The sequence below is a fragment of the Tachypleus tridentatus genome, chromosome 13, assembly GCF_004210375.1.
Source record: "Tachypleus tridentatus isolate NWPU-2018 chromosome 13, ASM421037v1, whole genome shotgun sequence".
In the NCBI taxonomy this organism is placed as follows: Eukaryota; Metazoa; Arthropoda; class Merostomata; order Xiphosura; family Limulidae; genus Tachypleus; species Tachypleus tridentatus.
The window spans coordinates 5,969,208-5,991,595 of record NC_134837.1 but is presented as its reverse complement, the minus strand read 5'-3'; the positions used below and the strand labels follow the sequence as shown (position 1 = coordinate 5,991,595).

At 31.2% G+C, this 22,388-nt stretch overlaps 1 protein-coding gene across 7 annotated transcripts in view; it reads right to left on the bottom strand.

Annotated features, from left to right (window-relative positions):
• The window catches only part of LOC143237684 (uncharacterized), a 142,779-nt gene extending 127,066 nt beyond the window's left edge, over positions 1–15,713 (bottom strand). For 3 of the 7 annotated variants that reach the window (XM_076477201.1, XM_076477205.1, XM_076477207.1), the window contains exon 1: positions 15,619–15,713. The gene's annotated coding sequence lies outside the window, so the exon portion shown is untranslated. Of the gene's footprint in view, positions 1–4,393; positions 5,001–5,046; positions 5,433–7,346; positions 7,782–15,618 lie in introns of those variants that run through there. The other 4 variants (XM_076477202.1, XM_076477206.1, XM_076477204.1 and 1 more) reach the window with 3 other exon arrangements.
• Between the last annotated feature and the right edge of the window lie 6,675 nt (positions 15,714–22,388).

Below are 22,388 nucleotides of genomic sequence, written 5' to 3'. Positions count from 1 at the left end.
CTGTATATTATTGTTTTAATAAGTGATCAACATGGAGACTAGATCTGTATATTATTGTTTTAATAAATGATCAACATGGAGACTAGATCTGTATATTATTGTTTTAATAAGTGATCAACATGGAGACTAGATCTGTATATTATTGTTTTAATAAGTGATCAACATGGATACTAGATTTGTATATTATTGTTTTAATAAGTGGTCAACATGGAGACTAGATCTGTATATTATTGTTTTATTAAGTGGTCAACATGGAGACTAGATCTGTATATTATTGTTTTATTAAGTGGTCAACATGGATACTGGATCTGTATATTATTGTTTTAATAAGTGAACAACATGGAGACTAGATCTGTATATTATTGTTTTAATAAGTGATCAACATGGATACTGAGTCTGTATATTATTGTTTTAATAAGTGATCAACATGGATACTGGGTCTGTATATTATTGTTTTAATAAGTGATCAACATGGATACTGGGTCTGTATATTATTGTTTTAATAAGTGATCAACATGGAGACTAGATCTGTATATTATTGTTTTAATAAGTGGTCAACATGGATACTGGGTCTGTATATTATTGTTTTAATAAGTGAACAACATGGAGACTAGATCTGTATATTATTGTTTTAATAAGTGATCAACATGGATACTGAGTCTGTATATTATTGTTTTAATAAGTGATCAATATGGAGACTAGATCTGTATATTATTGTTTTAATAAGTGAACAACATGGAGACTAGATCTGTATATTATTGTTTTAATAAGTGATCAATATGGAGACTAGATCTGTATATTATTGTTTTAATAAGTGATCAATATGGAGACTAGATCTGTATATTATTGTTTTAATAAGTGATCAACATGGAGACTAGATCTGTATATTATTGTCCTAGTGATCAACATGGAGACTAGATCTGTATATTATTGTTTTAATAAGTGATCAATATGGAGACTAGATCTGTATATTATTGTTTTAATAAGTGATCAATATGGAGACTAGGTCTGTATATTATTGTTTTAATAAGTGATCAACATGGAGACTAGGTCTGTATATTATTGTTTTATTAAGTGGTCAACATGGATACTGGGTCTGTATATTATTGTTTTAATAAGTGAACAACATGGAGACTAGATCTGTATATTATTGTTTTAATAAGTGATCAACATGGATACTGAGTCTGTATATTATTGTTTTAATAAGTGGTCAACATGGATACTGGGTCTGTATATTATTGTTTTAATAAGTGATCAACATGGATACTGGGTCTGTATATTATTGTTTTAATAAGTGATCAACATGGAGACTAGATCTGTATATTATTGTTTTAATAAGTGGTCAACATGGATACTGGGTCTGTATATTATTGTTTTAATAAGTGATCAACATGAATACTGGGTCTGTATATTATTGTTTTAATAAGTGATCAACATGGAGACTAGATCTGTATATTATTGTTTTAATAAATGATCAACATGGAGACTAGATCTGTATATTATTGTTTTAATAAGTGATCAACATGGAGACTAGATCTGTATATTATTGTTTTAATAAGTGATCAACATGGATACTAGATTTGTATATTATTGTTTTAATAAGTGGTCAACATGGAGACTAGGTCTGTATATTATTGTTTTAATAAGTGGTCAACATGGAGACTAGATCTGTATATTATTGTTTTAATAAGTGATCAACATGGAGACTAGGTCTGTATATTATTGTTTTAATAAGTGGTCAACATGGAGACTAGATCTGTATATTATTGTTTTAATAAGTGAACAACATGGAGACTAGGTCTGTATATTATTGTTTTAATAAGTGGTCAACATGGAAACTAGATCTGTATATTATTGTTTTAATAAGTGAACAACATGGAGACTAGATCTGTATATTATTGTTTTAATAAGTGGTCAACATGGAGACTAGATCTGTATATTATTGTTTTAATAAGTGATCAACATGGATACTAGATCTGTATATTATTGTTTTAATAAGTGATCAACATGGAGACTAGATCTGTATATTATTGTTTTAATAAGTGATCAACATGGAGACTAGATCTGTATGTTATTGTTTTAATAAGTGATCAACATGGTAACCAGGTCTGTATATTATTGTTTTAATAAGTGATCAACATGGAGACTAGATCTGTATATTATTGTTTTAATAAGTAATCAACATGGAGACTAGGTCTGTATATTATTGTTTTATTAAGTGGTCAACATGGATACTGGGTCTGTATATTATTGTTTTAATAAGTGATCAACTTGGAGACTAGATCTGTATATTATTGTTTTATTAAGTGGTCAACATGGATACTGGGTCTGTATATTATTGTTTTAATAAGTGATCAACATGGAGACTATGTCTGTATATTATTGTTTTAATAAGTGATCAACATGGAGACTATGTCTGTATATTATTGTCCTAGTGATCAACATGGATACTAGATCTGTATATTATTGTTTTAATAAGTGATCAACATGGAGACTAGATCTGTATATTATTGTTTTAATAAGTGAACAACATGGATACTAGATCTTTATATTATTGTTTTAATAAGTGAACAACATGGATACTGGGTCTGTATATTATTGTTTTAATAAGTGATCAACATGGAGACCAGGTCTGTATATTATTGTTTTAATAAGTGAACAACATGGATACTAGGTCTGTATATTATTGTTTTAATAAGTGAACAACATGGATACTAGGTCTGTATATTATTGTTTTAATAAGTGATCAACATGGAGACTAGGTCTGTATATTATGGTATTACCGCTATAATGAGTTCACCAAGATCAGGTAAAAGCACTAAACACCGCTGTAATAATGACACAAAACATTACCTCATCCACAGTTATTTTTCTAACATTAGGTAATAACACAAAATATTACCTTAGCTCTAGTGATTTTATTTAGATTAGATTAACAGAAAACAATACCTCTGCTCTTGTTGTTTCACTATGATTAGGTAATAACAAAATATCACCTGAGTTATAGTGATTTTCCTAAGATTAGGTAATAACACAAAATAGTGATATTGAGAAGATTAACAAATAACACAAAACATTACCTAAGCTATAGTTATTTTACTAAGATCAGGTAGTAACACAAAACATTACCTGAGCCATAGTTATTTCACTTAGATTAGATAATAACACAAAATATCACCTCAGCTATGTAGATTTTACTACGATCAGGTAATAACAAAAACATTACTTCAGCTATAGTAATTTTACTAAGATTAGGCAAAAACATAAAATATATCCTACGCTATAGTGATTTTATTAAAACTAGGTAATAAGAAAAATATAGGATCTGCTATAGTGATTTTACTAAGACTAGGTAAAGACAAAATATTATATCAGCTATAGTTATTTTATTAAAATTATTTAATCATAGAAAATATTACCTCAGCTACACGGGTTTCACAAAGATTAGGTAATAACACAGAATATTACATCAACTAATGTTATTTTACTAAGATTAGGTAATAACGAAAAATAATACGTTAGTCATATTGATTTTACTAATATTAGGTAATAACACGAAACATTAGCTCAGCTATAGTAATTTCACTAAGATTAAGTAATACCACAGCATTAGCGAAACTATAGTTATTTTACGAAGATCAGGTAATAACACAAAATAATACATCAGCTATAGTGATTTTATTAAGATTAGTTAATAGCACAAAACATTTCATCAGATATAATGATTTAACTATGAATAGGTAATAACATAAAACATTTCCACAGCTACGATGATTTAAAAAAGAGCACGTGATAACACAAAATATTAATTGATCTGTAGTTATTTTACTAAGATTACGTAATAACACAAATCATTATATTACCTAGAGTTATTTTACTATGATTTGGTAATAACACGAAACATTACCTGAACCATAGTGATTTTATTAAGATTAGGAAATAGCACAAAACATTACCTGAGTTATAGTTGTTTTCCTAAGATGGTAATAAGAGAAAAAGTTAACTCAGCTGTAGTAATTTTACTAAGATTAGGTAATAACAGAAAACGTTACCTTTGCTGTAGTAATTTTACTAAGAATAGGTAAAAACACAAAACATTAGCTCAGCTATAGTGATTTTACTAAGATTTGGTAATAACACAAAACATTAAATCAGCTTTAGTGATTTTACTAGGATTAGGTTATATCACAAAACATTACCTCAGGTAGAGTGATCTTACTAAGATTAGGTAAAAACACAAAACATTACATCAGCTATGGTTGTTTTATTAAGATTATTTAATAATACAAAACAATACGTCAGCTACAGTGATTTTAGTACGATTAGGTGATAACAGAATATTACATCAGCCTTAGTTATTTTACTTAGATTAGGTAATAACACAAAACATTACCTCAGGTATAGTGTGTGTGTGTTTTTCATATAGCAAAGCCACATCGGGTTATCTGCTCAGCCCACCTCAGGTATAGTGATTTTAAAAAGATTAGTTAATAGGAGAAAACATTGCCCCTGCTCTAGTTATTTTAGTAACATTAGGGAGTAACACAAAATACCACCTGAGCTATAGTGATTTTCCTAAAATTAGGTAATAACAGAAAACGTTACCTCAGCTGTAGTAATTTTACTAAAAATAGGTAAAAACACAAAACATTAGCTCAGCTATAGTGATTTTACTAAGATTTGGTAATAACACAAAACATTAAATCAGCTTTAGTGATTTTACTAGGATTAGGTTGTAACACAAAACATTAACCTAGCTATAGTGATTTTACTAGGATTAGGTTATAACACAAAACATTACCTCAGGTATAGTGTTTTTAATGAGATTAGGTAAAAACAGAAAATATTACCTCTGTTATAGTGATTTTCCTAAGAGAAGGTAATAACACAAACATTTACGTCAACTATAGTGATATTACTAAGATTAAATAATAACACAAAACATTACATGAGCGATAGTTATATTATTAATGTTAGGTACTAACAGAAAACACAATCTCAGCTATAGTGATTTTACTAGGATTAGGTAATAACATATAACATTACCTCAGCTATAATTATTTTATTAAGATTAGGTAATAACACAAAACTCTACGTCTCTAAAACTCTCCTATATAACTTCTGTTTCGCTCCAGCCGTGTATCCCTCATTAAAATTCTAAGTTCTGATTAACTTCACTCGCGTGTCTCTCAGTAAAACTCTCTTCTCTAAGAACAGTCACATGTCCCTCAGTAAAACTCTCCTATATAATTTCTGTTTAACTCCAGTCGTGTATCTTTCGTTAAAAGTCTCTTCTCTAATTTCTGTTGAAGTCCACTCACGTGTCCCTCACTAAAACTCTAATTTCTCACATACGTACTTTTTCCACCTTACGTGTTGAAGTTTTATACAGAACATTTGATTTTCACATACAAAACAGAACACATGACATGCTGTATTTATACTATACCCAAGTTTGTTGTTGGTATATACATATGACGAGTTTTCATGCAACAATGCCAAAACAAGAAATGTTGATTGCACATACACATAACCGAGATACGAAATTAAATGTGAAGAGAATAAAACAACCTTCGTAAAAATTGGTAGCTGATAAAGTGGGACTCGCACACATTCTAATGGGTTTAACTTATTTCACAAGCTTGAGATATGAAACAATGGGAATATTAGTGTCACACCTAAAAAAATATCAACAGGAATAAATATGGGTGATACACCCTATAATGTAACATGTAGAATTATGAGTATTAGGAACAGATATGGGTGATACACCCTATAATGTAGCATGTAAAATTATGAATATTAGGAACAGATATGGATGATACACCCTATAATGTAGCATGTAAAATTATGAACATTAGGAACAGATATGGATGATACACCCTATAATGTAACATGTAAAATTATGAACATTAGGAACAGATATGGATAATACACCCTATAACGTCACATGTAAAATTATGAGTATTAGGAACAGATATGGGTGATGCACCCTATAATGTCACATGTAAAATTATGAACATTAGGAACAGATATGAGTGATGCACCCTATAACGTCACATGTAAAATTATAAACATTAGGAACAGATATGGGTGATACACCCTATAAAGTAACGTAAAATTATGAACATTAGTAACAGATATGGGTGATACACCCTATAATGTAACATGTAAAATTATGAGTATTAGGAACAGATATGGGTGATGCACCCTATAATGTCACATGTAAAAGTATGAACATTAGGAACAGATATGGGTGATACACCCTATAATGTAACATGTAAAATTATGAACATTAGGAACAGATATGAGTGATGCACCCTATAACGTCACATGTAAAATTATGAACATTAGGAACAGATATGGGTGATGCACCCTATAAAGTCACATGTAAAAGTATGAACATTAGGAACAGATATGGGTGCTATGTCCCAGGAATAAATAAATACGACCAGACTGAACCACTGCGATAGTGAGTACAATTTGTTTCTTAAAGTTTTAATCCAGTTTTCATATGAAGAACATAATGTCCAGATCTATATCGTTGTGAAAATGTAATTGTGTCTGAAGTACAAAAGAAAATATAAATAACATCACATAACTACACATTGAATTCTTTCACTACAACTTTCATACCATTTATTTCTAGATTGTAAGAAGTGTTAAATAATATATTCATTCGTGCATTTTATTTGTGATTTTGTGATTAGTCATACAATTACTGGTTTTGTTTCTATCTATTTCTAAGAACATTTATTTATTATTGGTTTTCAAGGAAAAATTTATTTGTTTTGTTTTTGAATTTCGCGCAAAGCTACTCGAGGGCTATCTGCGCTAGCCGTCCCTACTTTAGCAGTGTAAGACTAGGAGAAAGCCAGCTAGTCAGCATCACCCACCGCCAACTCTTGGGCTACTCTTTTATCAACGAACAGTGGGATTGACTGTCACATTATAACGCCCCCACGGCTGAAAGAGCGAGCATGTTTGGTGCGACGGGGACTCGAACCCGAGACCCTCAGGTTACGTACGAGACGCACGCCTTAACCCACCTGGACATGACGGGCATTTCAAGAAAATAACAACAGTAATATAGCATCCCATACAAGTTCCTACAAGTTCTGAACAGTCGTGTACGTTTGCGCCCCCTAGTAATGAAAAAAATGCTAAGTTGCATAAATAAATTGAAATTCCTGTGTTGTCTAAAAGATACAATATACGAAACGATAAACCTGACACACGGTTTGCACTGAGGTGACATCTATTAACAAAAAACCAAAATAACGATTATTTATACACAACAAACTAGATTTGAAAGAGAACTAATCTATAAAGGAGAAAGGTTTTACCTGTAAATCTACAGTGACAGATAACGAGTCAACTTATACGAACAGTTTCCAGATTACGAATAAATCAGCGGTAGTTAATACACGTACTAGGTTACTTCTCCCAGTCTTCCCTTTGTGAAGGTCAGTTCACCTGTAGTTAATATACGTACAAGGTTACTTCTGCCGGTCATCCCTTTGTGAAGGTCAGTTCACCTGTAGTTAATACACGTACTAGGTTACTTCTCCCAGTCTTCCCTTTGTGAAGGTCAGTTCACCTGTAGTTAATACACGTACTAGGTTACTTCTCCCAGTCTTCCCTTTGTGAAGGTCAGTTCACCTGTAGTTAATACACGTACTAGGTTACTTCTCCCAGTCTTCCCTTTGTGAAGGTCAGTTCACCTGTAGTTAATACACGTACTAGGTTACTTCTCCCAGTCTTCCCTTTGTGAAGGTCAGTTCACCTGTAGTTAATACACGTACAAGGTTACTTCTCCCAGTCTTCCCTTTGTGAAGGTCAGTTCACCTGTAGTTAATACACGTACTAGGTTACTTCTCCCAGTCTTCCCTTTGTGAAGGTCAGTTCACCTGTAGTTAATACACGTACTAGGTTACTTCTCCCAGTCTTCCCTTTGTGAAGGTCAGTTCACCTGTAGTTAATACACGTACTAGGTTACTTCTCCCAGTCTTCCCTTTGTGAAGGTCAGTTCACCTGTAGTTAATACACGTACAAGGTTACTTCTCCCAGTCTTCCCTTTGTGAAGGTCAGTTCACCTGTAGTTAATACACGTACTAGGTTACTTCTCCCAGTCTTCCCTTTGTGAAGGTCAGTTCACCTGTAGTTAATACACGTACTAGGTTACTTCTCCCAGTCTTCCCTTTGTGAAGGTCAGTTCACCTGTAGTTAATACACGTACAAGGTTACTTCTCCCAGTCTTCCCTTTGTGAAGGTCAGTTCACCTGTAGTTAATACACGTACTAGGTTACTTCTCCCAGTCTTCCCTTTGTGAAGGTCAGTTCACCTGTAGTTAATACACGTACTAGGTTACTTCTCCCAGTCTTCCCTTTGTGAAGGTCAGTTCACCTGTAGTTAATACACGTACTAGGTTACTTCTCCCAGTCTTCCCTTTGTGAAGGTCAGTTCACCTGTAGTTAATACACGTACAAGGTTACTTCTCCCAGTCTTCTCTTTGTGAAGGTCAGTTCACCTGTAGTTAATACACGTACCATATTACTTCTCCCAGTCTTCCCTTTGTGAAGGTCAGTTCACTTGTAGTTAATACACGTACCGTCTTACTTCTGCCAGTCATTCCTTTGTAAATGTCAGTTAGCTGAAAGTTAATACATTACCAGGTGAATTCTCCCAGTCTTCGGTTTGTGAATGTGAGTTCACCTACAGTTAGTACACATACCAGGTTACTTTCCCAGTCTTCCCTTTGTGAATTACAGTTAGCTGGTAATTAGTACACGTACCAGGTTTCTTCTCTCAGTCTTCCCTTTGTGAAGGTCAGTTCACCTGTAGTTAATATACGTACCAGGTTACTTTCCCAATCTTCCCTTTGTGAATGACAGTTAGCTGATAGTTAGTACACGTACCAGGTTATTTCTTCCAGTCTTTCCTTTGTGAATGACAGTTAGCTGGTAGTTTGTACACGTACCAGGTTACTTCTCTCAGTCTTCCCTTTGTGAAGGTCAGTTAACCTGTAGTTAATACACGTACCAGGTTCCCAATCTTACTTTGTGAATGACAGTTAGCTGGTAGTTAGTACACGTACCAGGTTATTTCTCCCAGTCTTTCCTTTGTGAATGACAGTTAGCTGGTAGTTAGTACACGTACCAGGTTATTTCTCCCAGTCTTTCCTTTGTGAATGACAGTTAGCTGGTAGTTAGTACACGTACCAGGTTATTTCTCCCAGCCTTCCCTTTGTGAATGACAGTTAGCTGGTAGTTAGTACACGTACCAGGTTACTTCTCCCAGTCTTCCCTTTGTGAAGGTCAGTTAACCTGTAGTTAATACACGTACCAGGTTCCCAATCTTACTTTGTGAATGACAGTTAGCTGGTAGTTAGTACACGTACCAGGTTATTTCTCCCAGCCTTCCCTTTGTGAATGACAGTTAGCTGGTAGTTAGTACACGTACCAGGTTACTTCTCCCAGTCTTCCCTTTGTGAAGGTCAGTTAACCTGTAGTTAATACACGTACCAGATTACTTCTTCCAGTCTTTCCTTTGTGAATGTCAGTTAGCTTGTAGCTAATAGACGTACCAGGCTACTTTCCCACTTTTCCTTGGATGTGTCATAATTGTGCATTTTGTAACATATGTTTCAAGTCAGTTAATGTTATTGGTTGGCATTTTCTATTTAATTCTATTTTTGTATGTTTCGTGGTCAGGTAATTGTGTTAGATAAGTTATATATATGTAAGCAGTATGGCAGAGAAAAGTTCTTATTCTTCATAACATGTATTAACTTCGTCAGTTCACTGACACATACTGAGTAAAGATATTGTAGCACATCTGATACTTGTGTACAACAGATCTATACATATCACTAAAAACTGATACTTGTGTACAACAGATCTATAAATATCACTAAAAACTGATACTTGTGTACAACAGATCTATACATATCACTAAAAACTGATACTTGTGTATAACAGATCTATACATATCATTAAAAACTGATACTTGTGTACAACAGATCTATATATATCACTAAAAACTGATACTTGTGTATAACAGATCTATACATATCATTAAAAACTGATACTTGTGTACAACAGATCTATACATATCACTAAAAACTGATACTTGTGTACAACAGATCTATACATATCATTAAAAACTGATACTTGTGTACAACAGATCTATACATATCACTAAAAACTGATACTTGTGTACAACAGATCTATACATATCACTAAAAACTGATACTTGTGTACAACAGATCTATATATATCATTAAAAACTGATACTTGTGTACAACAGATCTATATATATCACTAAAAACTGATACTTGTGTACAACAGATCTATATATATATCACTAAAAACTGATACTTCTGTACAACAGATCTATACATATCACTAAAAACTGATACTTGTGTACAACAGATCTATACATATCATTAAAAACTGATACTTGTGTACAACAGATCTATATATATCACTAAAAACTGATACTTGTGTACAACAGATCTATACATATCATTAAAATCTGATACTTGTGTACAAAGATCTATATATATCACTAAAAACTTATACTTGTGTACAAAGATCTATATATATCACTAAAAAGTGATACTTGTGTACAACAGATCTATACATATCACTAAAAACTGATACTTGTGTACAAAAGATCTATATATATCACTAAAAGCTGATACTTGTGTACAACAGATCTATACATATCACTAAAAACTGATACTTGTGTACAACAGATCTATGCATATCACTAAAAAGTGATACTTGTGTACAACAGATCTATACATATCACTAAAAACTGATACTTGTGTACAACAGATCTATACATATCACTAAAAACTGATACTTGTGTACAAAAGATGAATACATATCACTAAAAACTGATACTTGTGTACAAAAGATGAATACATATCACTAAAAACTGATACTTGTGTACAAAAGATGAATACGTATCACTAAAAACTTCCACTAGTCGTGTAAACTCCCCTAACAATAATCAACAAACATTCCTCATACTGTATTCACATGAACATTCAGATAGTACTGATACTACTAAACTTCATATTCCTATGATACAGGATGGCTGAAATGTTTATTAACTCTTTATATTATCTGTTGTTGTTTTTAAAGTAAGAACCATCCTTATCAGGTTATAATGTATATAACTGGAAATACAGTAAAGTGGGTATTCGGTCAGCATTCGGTATATGACTGTATCATGGGGCAGTAATTTATTTAATATAAAAGTTTTACACTTATACGCTGGTTTTCCACAATCTGACACAAATTATCTGAGAGATAAAAACTCTCTGTGTGTTCTGACTGTCAACTGTGATTGATTTCTGAAGGTTAGCTGCTAGTGTCTTTGTTGTAATTTGAAGTTTCCATGTTAGTTACTTTATGATATAAAGATAGAGATAAGTCTTACGTAGTTTAATAATTATGTTTGGATCATTTTTAGTTAAACTTTAGTGTTGTTTTCGTCCCTTATACTGAAACAAATCTTGAATTTCAAACCATTCTATATTTAAATTAAATTAATATATTATCTGTAGTAATATCTGGTTATCCACGTAAAAATGGACATCGTAACTTTAGCACGCTCTGCAAATTTGTAAACATGAATAAAAAATTACTTGAGAAAATGTTACAGTATGTTAGAGAATTGAAGTTCATACTAAGTAATATATCGGGGTAATTACTGTGATTGATATATTTCACATTTAACTCGAGTTTTTACAGAAACGAGTTCACATTTTCCGTTTATTGGCTACAGTAGTTTCGTTTATCCTCGAAGAAATGTTTAACATGTTATTGGTATAAGTTTTTATTTTGTATATAATTATTCAAATACCAAGTTTACCCATAATGCCTTTGTTTTTTATTCGGAGTCGCAGCCAAGAAGACGGTTTCAGTTTCTATTCTACCGAGTGCGAAACTATGATTTCAAAGAGAGAGAATTTGTTGGTTTTTTTTTAATTTCGCGCAAAGCTACACGAGGACTAACTGTGCTAGCCGTCCTTAATTTAGCTATGTAAAACTAGACAGAAGGCACCTAGTCATCACCACCCACCGCCAACTCTTGGGCTACTTAAAAAGAGAGAAAGTTCCTCGGTAGTTCAGCAGTAAGCTAAAGGGCACATATCGCTTTAATTCGGGGTTCGATACAATAAACAAACAAAAATAGAAAGTGCAAGAATATATCCCATGATTCAATATTATCGCATCTGAAACATAAAGGGGGCAGTTTTATGTTAATTAAAAATAAGGGGGACATATTATCCCACCAAAGTTATAGCTGTAATTGATGAATAAAACGCATGTTTAAAATTATTATGTCTTAAAAAGTACTTGATCTGGGTAAAAACAGAGAAGCATTAGTTTCGGCATGGTTAGTTTTATTTACTGATGTTTAACGTCATTCTAAACATGAAGATGATAAATATATACATAAAAACGGCTCGTTTGGGTTGAGAAAAATATTTCACGTAGAGGAGCGAACAAATGAGTGTCGGAATATAGAGTTACACAACCCCTTTCAAACATGTGGTCAGCTTCCGGTCAGTTACTTCTTTCTTTCTTTGTGAACCTGACGATGACCGAAGAAGGTCGAAACGTTGTTCGCTTCTCTACGTAAAATATTTTCTTAGCCCAAACGAGCCGTTTATATATATACATATATATAAATACATATATATATATATAATATATATATATTTCTCTACAAGTGGGTTTTCTCGAAATCACTGATGAAGATGATAAGTTTACGTAATCTGTATATTCTTTGTTGACCACAACCGAAACATGAGAGTATGGTGAGTTTGAGAGACCTTCAGTGATGGCTAAACTCGTCTGGTTCAAGAACTTGTATACTGTCGAATTCAATCCTTGCAGTTCTGATCAAACTTTGAACAATCGCAATATTTAACATAACACAGAAATTATTTTCACAGTTTCCCTATAACTCATCAGTTTTATTAAGTCTTGGGTTTCAGGCCATCTTTATTGAACTGTGTAGCGTCTGTTCACCCACTTTTGTCATTAGTATTTCGCCAGTTCTTCGTCATGTAAGATCTTCCTACGTTTCACTTTAATGATAACTGTTTTCATGATGTTCACATCAAGGAACCAGACCAAATGTAGATACTTTTGAAACTGATGTGCAAATAATCATAATAAACAATCAGACGAGAAAGCAAACATGTTTTGAAACCTTTTAAAATGTTCTCACTTCTGTACGTAAACCACAAAGTTCAAGCTTGGGTACTATAAATTTTCAAATAGTCACTTCAGTATTGTGCCCCCAGTGGTACAGCGTACTTAAACTGCAAGAAATAGGGTTTTAATACCCATGGTGGCACAGCATGTGTAGCTTTGTGCTTGATACTAAACAACACCAAAGCAACTTCAGTATTGAATCGAATTCTTTTCTTTTTTGTTTACTTCACGAATGTTCTCTAAAAACCATCGCAACCTGGCACCCAGCACCCGCTGACACCCATGATACTGAGGTAAAGTGTCTTGCTCGAGAATGTTGTGACCATATCTCAAGTTCATGATCTCCAACTGCGAGTTCACTAGGTCATGCGACTTCCAGCTTTATTCCGATAAATCTTCAATAACGACCAGAACTCACACGACAAATAAAGATATTCAGCCTTTTGAATGATACGTAAAAAGGAATTTTAGGTTTCATGCTCCAGCTAGATTATACTTTTTTAAAAGCATTACATAGAATTAACCAAATAATCAATTACAAACTATAATATTGTTGTAACTTTAATTTTCGGACACGTTCTGGTCCTAAAAATAAGTATATTGGTTTCGTTTTTTATAATTTGACATGAACACACTATCGCCAAAGTACTGACTCGTCAATCGCCAAAATTGATGTTTTTGTAGACATATTTTTATTAGCTATATGGATATTTATTTTTTGTTAATTAGATGTTAGCTAGAGAACGTATCACTTAATATCAAGTTGTCCTTGTATATTTGGTAATATTAATGAACGAGAGAACTTATGAAATAACGAGAATAATCAGATAATAAATATGGGTAATCCACTCAACTGTATAAGTCAACTTGTAGCAGAGCAGTAGAGCACCAAGAAACTAGAAAGTTCTTTTCTAGCCGGTAGAGTGAATCTGTGTTTTCTGCGTTAGCAATCGTGTTTATTGAGTTACATTTTACAAACGTTAATTTGACGCAGATAAGGTGGATGTAAACGTAGGCTTATAATAAGTTACAAAGCTTATAAAACAAATTTAAAAACCTTAAGGAGGAAATAAAATTAATTTGTTAGTGTTGTGTGAGCTGTGCATTAATTTCATCAAATAATTAAAAATCTGTCAAAACAAGAACAAAGTCACAAGTGTATATTAAAAATAAAAGTTAAGCATTTATATGGAATTATGGATGCTTCGCTTATCCACGTCCCACACTAGTGCTGGAAAGTTAATTTCTAGCACCAGACAAAATGTGCATCTTTTTGAATGAGTCATTATGGTGAATCAGAGCTTCGTTTTGATCAATACTTTTGATTCACCTGATCAGTCAACTACGTGACAAGAGAAGTAACCAGCACGCGATGAACCAACTACGTGACAAGAGAAGTAACCGGCGTAGTAATATATTCTGGTTCAGAAACACCTTTATGCGGTACAACAATCCTTGTGGAATTTCCAACTCAAATCTACATACAAAATTCACTTTAGTAATAATACAACTGCTACTGCTTCCGAACTATAACAGCGCAGACAACCATTGTGGTTTATATTTTTTTATTCATTTTCACTAGCTACGTCTTATATTTTGTAAGTTTGTTAAACTATTGGCTGAAGTATAGTTCATATTCTGAGTTTAACAAACAATATTTTGTCAATATATACTTGAATAGCATCTGAGACAACTGTACATTCATTAATCAAGTGCTTCAGTCTCGATTTGTTGGTTTCGTTTCTATGCATCAAACAGACAAAACTTTTGAATCAACTCATAACATGATGTTAATCAAATGAATTTAGTCATTAAATGTAATTGAACTGCCCATCACTACATCAGACGAAGTTTCGTAACATGAGGTCAGACTGGCGTGAGTTGAGTGTGAAGAAGTGTGGAAAGACATCACAATCACGGCGAGAAAAGCTAGACCGTGGAAGGGAAGAGGGGTTAGAAAGGATAGGGGCTAGACCATGTAAAGGTACAAACCAACACGTACACTACGCCTTTCGAAATGGGAGACTATATTTGATTATTGTCGAGTTAAAAATCTCATATGAAAGTCTGAGTTTGTAGATAACATACACACGAAGGTAATATATAATATAAAGATGAATTGAAATGAATACTATAAACTGTAATAGGTACAGCGATTGTCAGACAGATTCAACTAAACCACTACTACTACTCTTAGACTGTGTATCTATCGCTCAGAATTTTGGATGGAAACGTTTCATATAAAGTATGACATTGTCTGTAATAAATCATACAGTAACTCTGCCTCAGTGTATTACAAAATTCGCAAGTAGATTTCTCGTCTTGATATTTAAAAGTAAGGCAGAAAGAAAATCATAAGATCTATTAATACACTTACCTCACCGTCTAGAGCCATGTTGTATCTCATTAATCTTACCGACGAGCCTCGTTTTGGTTCTGACCTTGAAGTCTAGAATCACGATGATAGAAAACAGGTTTCTAGTCGCACGTCAGGTATAGATGGAGCCGCCAGTGTTCAGATGTAGTGGCGAATCTGTTGGGGGTTCTGATAAAAATCTAGATATTAAAAAAAATGAACAAATTATGTTGTGCTTTCACGTTAATTGTAACGCTGAACGTGCAAATAGTGTTAAAATGTTGCGTTTAAAACAGGGCTGTTGTTGGATACCGATATACAATCTCTTTGTAAAACCGAGTCCAACCACGTTCAATTTAACCATTTCACTTTATTCTGCCAGTTTTTCTTGGAAATGAGAGCTGAAAGTCTGCTAATTAGTGAATTTTTCACTAATACAGCGCAGTGTACATTCTATGTATTGTTGTAGTTATTGTTCTATGTCTAAATACGTAACTACCTGATATTGAGACACAGTTTTGTGCATGTGAGATGTTATATTCTTTGTATATAACTCGACGAACTACTGGTTTTGCCCGATACTATATAGGAAAGGCAAGTGAACACACTGTATTGAGTCTTGTTTATGGGGATAAACATGGCCTAGTGTTCATTTTCCGAGCTGCGAGACCCACGTTTTATTGAAACAAAATCACGCTCCTTACTTCAGGACCGTGATTGTGTTATAAGAATGGCAGTCAAATCACATATTCGTTATTATTTGTTATTTTTATTAAGCACAAGCCTACAGAAAGGGCTATCTGTGCTCTGTCTACCAGTGATATTGAAAACCGTTTTTACCAGTCCGCAGACATACCATTCCTCCAAGGGGGTCGTAAAATCACATTAATCGATCAGCTTAGACAAAGAGTTGACAATCTGTAGTGCTGACTAGTCGCTTGATGTACAGTCTGTCAGTTCAATATTAAGAAAGGCTAGTGCTTTTGTATAGCTTTTCGTAGTAGCTGAAACAAAAAGAAAGGTAGTATTGAAGGAAACGATACATTTCATAAACCGATTTATATTAAGATGAGTATTCGTCTAATTTGAACTTTGTGGTTTCGTAACATCTCTTCTTAATGAACTTAAAAAACAAGAAAACCAATACATGTTAAAATACGTGACTCACCAAACGAACAATATCCATTAGAGAAATGATGTTTTTCACTTTTATTATTTTGGACTTTATTACACAGCAGATATTTTATTTTTTTAAATAAAATATTATTAATTTTCAGTATTTATCATTCAGGTCATTTAAACAGTTTTGCTCTTTAAACAGTTTTGCTCTTTAAACAGTTTTGCTCTTTAAACAGTTTTATTCTTTAAACAGTTTTACTCTTTAAACAGTTTTACTCTCTAAACAGTTTTATTCTCTAAACAGTTTTATTCTTTAAACAGCTTTACTCTCTAAACAGCTTTACTCTTTAAACAGTTTTATTCTTTAAACACCTTTACTCTTTAAACAGTTTTACTCTTTAAACAGTTTTACTCTCTAAACAGTTTTATTCTTTAAACAGCTTTACTCTTTAAACAGTTTTACTCTCTAAACAGTTTTATTCTTTAAACAGCTTTACTCTTTAAACAGTTTTACTCTCTAAACAGTTTTACTCTTTAAACAGTTTTACTCTTTAAACAGTTTTACTCTTTAAACAGTTTTATTCTTTGAATATTCCATAAAACGTTATATTTTCTGCATTTAAGTCCTCGAGTGAACTGTCTTAACAAGTCACACAGTTTTATATTTTATCTAAATTATTTTATATACAAGAAGATATCGAAGCTCTGATGATTTTGTTCATTTTCCTCATTTGTTTTGTAATTGAAGCTGTATTCTTACATCTTTACTTCAGTGTCATAACTTTCTGATTGAAACAAACAACAACTTAACGAGTTTATCATAATTTTTTCAGTGAAAAAATCGCAACTTCAAAATAATATAATAAGTTTATGAGTGAAACAAACCGTAAGTTCAGAAGATTATCATAATTCTATGAGTGATAAAAACCACAACTTAAAAATATTATCATAACTTTCTAAGTAAAACAAAGCGAACTTAAATAGGTTATGATAATATCATGTGTGAAACAAACCACAATTAAAAAATATTATAATACGTTCGTGAGTGAAACAAACTACAACTTGAAAAGATTATCATCAATTCCTGAGTGAAACAAACCACAACTTTAAAAGATTGTAAGGTGTTTATGAGTGAAACAAAAAATACCTTTAAAAGTTTATCGTAACTTAATGAGTTAAAAGACCTAACTTAAAAAGATTATAAGTTTGGAAGTGAAACAAACCACACCTTAAATGGATTATACTACGATTATGAGTTAAACAAACGACACCTTTAAAATATTATCATAATTTTAAGATTGAAAAAACCGAATTTAAAAATATTATAATATCTTTATCAGTTAAAGAAACCACAACCTATAAAGATTATCATATCTGAGTGAAAAAGCACAACTTATAAAGATTATCATCAGTTCATGAGTAAAACAAACCACAAATTAAGAATAATATAATAAGTTCATGTGTAAAACAAACCACAACTGAAAAAGATTATCATAAGTTTATGAGTGATAGAAACCACAACTTTAAATATTATCGTAACTTAATGAGTCAAACAAACCACAACATTAAATATTATCGTAACTTAATGAGTCAAACAAACCACAACATTAAAAGATTTGAAGTTTATGAGTGAAACAAACCACAACATTAAATATTATCGTAACTTAATGAGTCAAACAAACCACAACATTAAAATATTTGAAGTTTATGAGTGAAACAAACCACAACATTAAATATTATCGAAACGTAATGAGTGAAACAAACCACAACTTTAAATATTATCGTAACTTAATGAGTGAAACAAACGACCACTTAAAAATATTATAATAAATTCATGAGTGAGAAAAAACTCAACTTAAAAAGAGAATCATAAGTTCATAAGTGAAACAAACTTAAAACAATTATCATCAATTTTGATAACTTATAAAGAGTATTGTAAGTTTCTGACTTAAACAAACCGAACATAAAGAATTTATGAAAATATTATTGAAAAAATAAACCATAACTTCAAGATATCATAATCTGTTGGTAAGTGAAACAAACCACAACTTAAGAAGATTATAACAAGTTTGTGAGTGAAAGAAACCTCAACATAAAAATATTATTTTAAAAGCTTATGAGTAAAACAGAAAACTTAACAATATTATAAGTTCACGAGTGAAACAAACGACAATTTAACAAGATTATTATGACTATCTGATTGAATCAAACCGAACTTTAAAAGATTACAATAATATCATGAGTGAAACAAACAACAACTTTAAAACATTATCGAAACTTAATGAGAGAAACAAACTACAACTTAAAAAAATTATAAGTTTATAAGTGAAAGAATCTACACCTTTAAAAGGTAATCATAACTTTCGGATTGAAAAACCACAACTCACAAATATTATAGCTTTATAAGACAAACAAACCACAACTTAAAACGAATATTATAAGTTCAAGAGTGAAACAAACCACAACTTAAAAGTATTATAATAAGTTTATGACTGAGATAAATCACAACTTAAAAGAATTATCATAACTTTCTTAGTGAAACAAACCAAACGTAACTAGATTATAATAATATCATGAGTGAAAGAAACCACAATTGGAGAAGAGTATCATAAGTTCATGAGTGAAACAAACCACAAATATTATAATATGTTCAGGAGTAAAATAAACTACAAATTGAATAGATTATCATCAGTTACTGAGAAAAAGAAACCACAACTTTAAAAGATGATAAGATGTTCATGAGTGAAACAAAAAAACACTTTTAAGAGATTATCGTAGCTTAATGAGTGAAAAAACCCAAACTTAAAAATATTATAAGTTTGGAAGTGAGACAAACCACAACTTAAAAGGATTATAATACGTTAATGAGTTAGACAAACCACACCTTTAAAATATTATCATAATTTTCGGATTGAAAAACCACAACTTACAAATATTATAACTTCATAAGAAAAACAAACCACAACTTAAAAAGGTAATCATCAGTTTATGAGTGAAACAACAACCACTTTAAAATATTATAATAAATTCACGAGAGAAACAAACCAATACTTAAAAAGATTATGCCAATATCATGAGTGAAAGAAACCGCAGTCTAAAACGGTTATTAAAATAGTATAGTTGAAACAAACCAAAACTTAAAAATGTTATAATACGTTTATGAGTGAAATAAACCACAACTTTAATATGTTATCATAAGTTTATGAGTGAAACAAACAAAAACTTAAAACGATTATCATAAATTTATGAGTGAGATAAACCACAACTAAAAAGTATTATCATAACTTTCTGAGTGAAACATACCGAACTTACATAGATTATGATAATATCATGAGCGAAACAAACCACAATTAAAAATATTATAAAAAGTTCAGAAGTGAAACAAACTACAAATTGAAAAGATTATCATTAGTTACTGAGAGAAACAAACCACAACTTTAAAAAATGATAAGATGTTCATGAGTAAAACAAAAAACACCTGTAAAAGATTATCGTAACTTAATTAGTGAAGAAACCTAACTTAAAAAGATTAAAGTTTAGAAGTGAAACAAACCACAACTTAAAAGGATTATAATACGTCCATGAGTTAAACATACGACACCTTTAAAAGTATTATCATAATTTTCAGATTTAAAAAACCGAACTTAAAAATATTATAATAACTTTATTAGTTAAAGAAACCACAACCTATAAACATTATTATAATATTTGAGTGAAAAAGCACAACTTATAAAGATTATCATCAGTTCGTGAGTGAAACAAATCATACCATTCAAATAATTATAATATGTTTATGAGTGAAACAAACCACAACTTAAAAAGATTATAATGTTATGAGTGAAACAAACCATATCGTTAGAGATTATGATAATTTCTAGACTCAAAAACCATAACTTTAAAATATTATAAAAACTTCATTAGTCAAACAAACCACAACTTAAAAATGTTATTATAAGTTTATGAGTGAAATAAACCACAACTTAAAAGTATTATCATACCTTTCTAAGTGAAACAAAGCGAACTTAAATAGATTATGATAATGTCATGAGTGAAACAAACCACAATTAAAAATATTATGATAAGTTCAAGAGTGAATCAATCTTCAACTTGAAAAGATTATCATCAATTCCTAAGAGAAACAAACCACAACTTTAAAAGATTGTAAGATGTTCATGAATGAAACAAAAATCACCTTTAAAAGTTTATCGTAACTTAATCAGTGAAAAAACTAACTTAAAAAGATTATAAGTTTAGAAGTGAAACAAACTACACCTTAAAAGAATTATAATACGTGAATGAGTAAAACAAACCACACCTTTAAAATATTATCATAATTTTCGGATTGAAAAACCACAACTCACAAATATTATAACTTCATAAGAAAAACAAACCACAGCTTAAAAAGGTAATCATTGGTTTATGAGTGAAACAACTACCACTTAAAAATATTATAATAAGTTCACGAGTGAAATAAACCAATACTTAAAAAGATTATGTCAATATCATGAGCAAAAGAAACCGCAGTTTAAAACGATTATTAAAATAGTATAGTTGAAACAAACCAAAACTTAAAAATGTCATAATAAGTTTATGAGTGAAACAAACGACAACTTAAAACGATTGTTATGACTTTCAGATTGAAGAAACCCCACGTTAAAATTTTATGGTAACTTCATGAGTCAAACAACCATCAAGTTAAAAAGAGTATCATAAGTTCATGAGTGCAAAAAAAAAAGTTTTTCATAACTTCCTGAGTGAAACAAACGACCACTTAAAAATATAATAAATTCATGAGTGAGAAAAAACTCAACTTAAAAAGAGTATCATAAGTGAAACAAACTTAAAATAATTATCATAAGTTTATGAGTGAGATAAACCACAACTAAAAAGTATTATCATAACTTTCTGAGTGAAACATACCGAACTTAAATAGATTATGATAATATCATAAGTGAAACAAACCACAATTGAAAACGATTATCATAAGTTCATGAGCGAAACAAACCACAATTAAAAATATTATAAAAAGTTCAGGAGTGAAACAAACTACAAATTGAAAAGATTATCATTAGTTACTGAGAGAAACAAACCACAACTTTAAAAAATGATAAGATGTTCATGAGTAAAACAAAAAACACCTGTAAAAGATTTTCGTAACTTAATGAGTGAAACAAACCACAATATTAAATATTATCGTAACTTAATGAGTGAAACAAACCACAACTTTAAATATTATCGTAACTTAATGAGTAAAACAAACTACAACTTAAAACGATTGTTATGACTTTCAGATTGAAGAAACCCCACGTTAAAATTTTATGGTAACTTCATGAGTCAAACAACCATCAAGTTAAAAAGAGTATCATAAGTTCATGAGTGCAAAAAACCACAGCTTAAAAAGTTTTTCATAACTTCCTGAGTGAAACAAACGACCACTTAAAAATATAATAAATTCATGAGTTAGAAAAAACTCAACTTAAAAAGAGTATCATAAGTGAAACAAACTTAAAATAATTATCATCAATTTTGATATCTTATAAAGAGTATTGTAAGTTTCTGACTGAAACAAACCGAACATAAAGAATGAATGAAAATATTATTGAAAAAATACACCATAACTTCAAGATATCATAATCTGTTGGTGAGTGACACAAACCACACCTTAAGGGGAT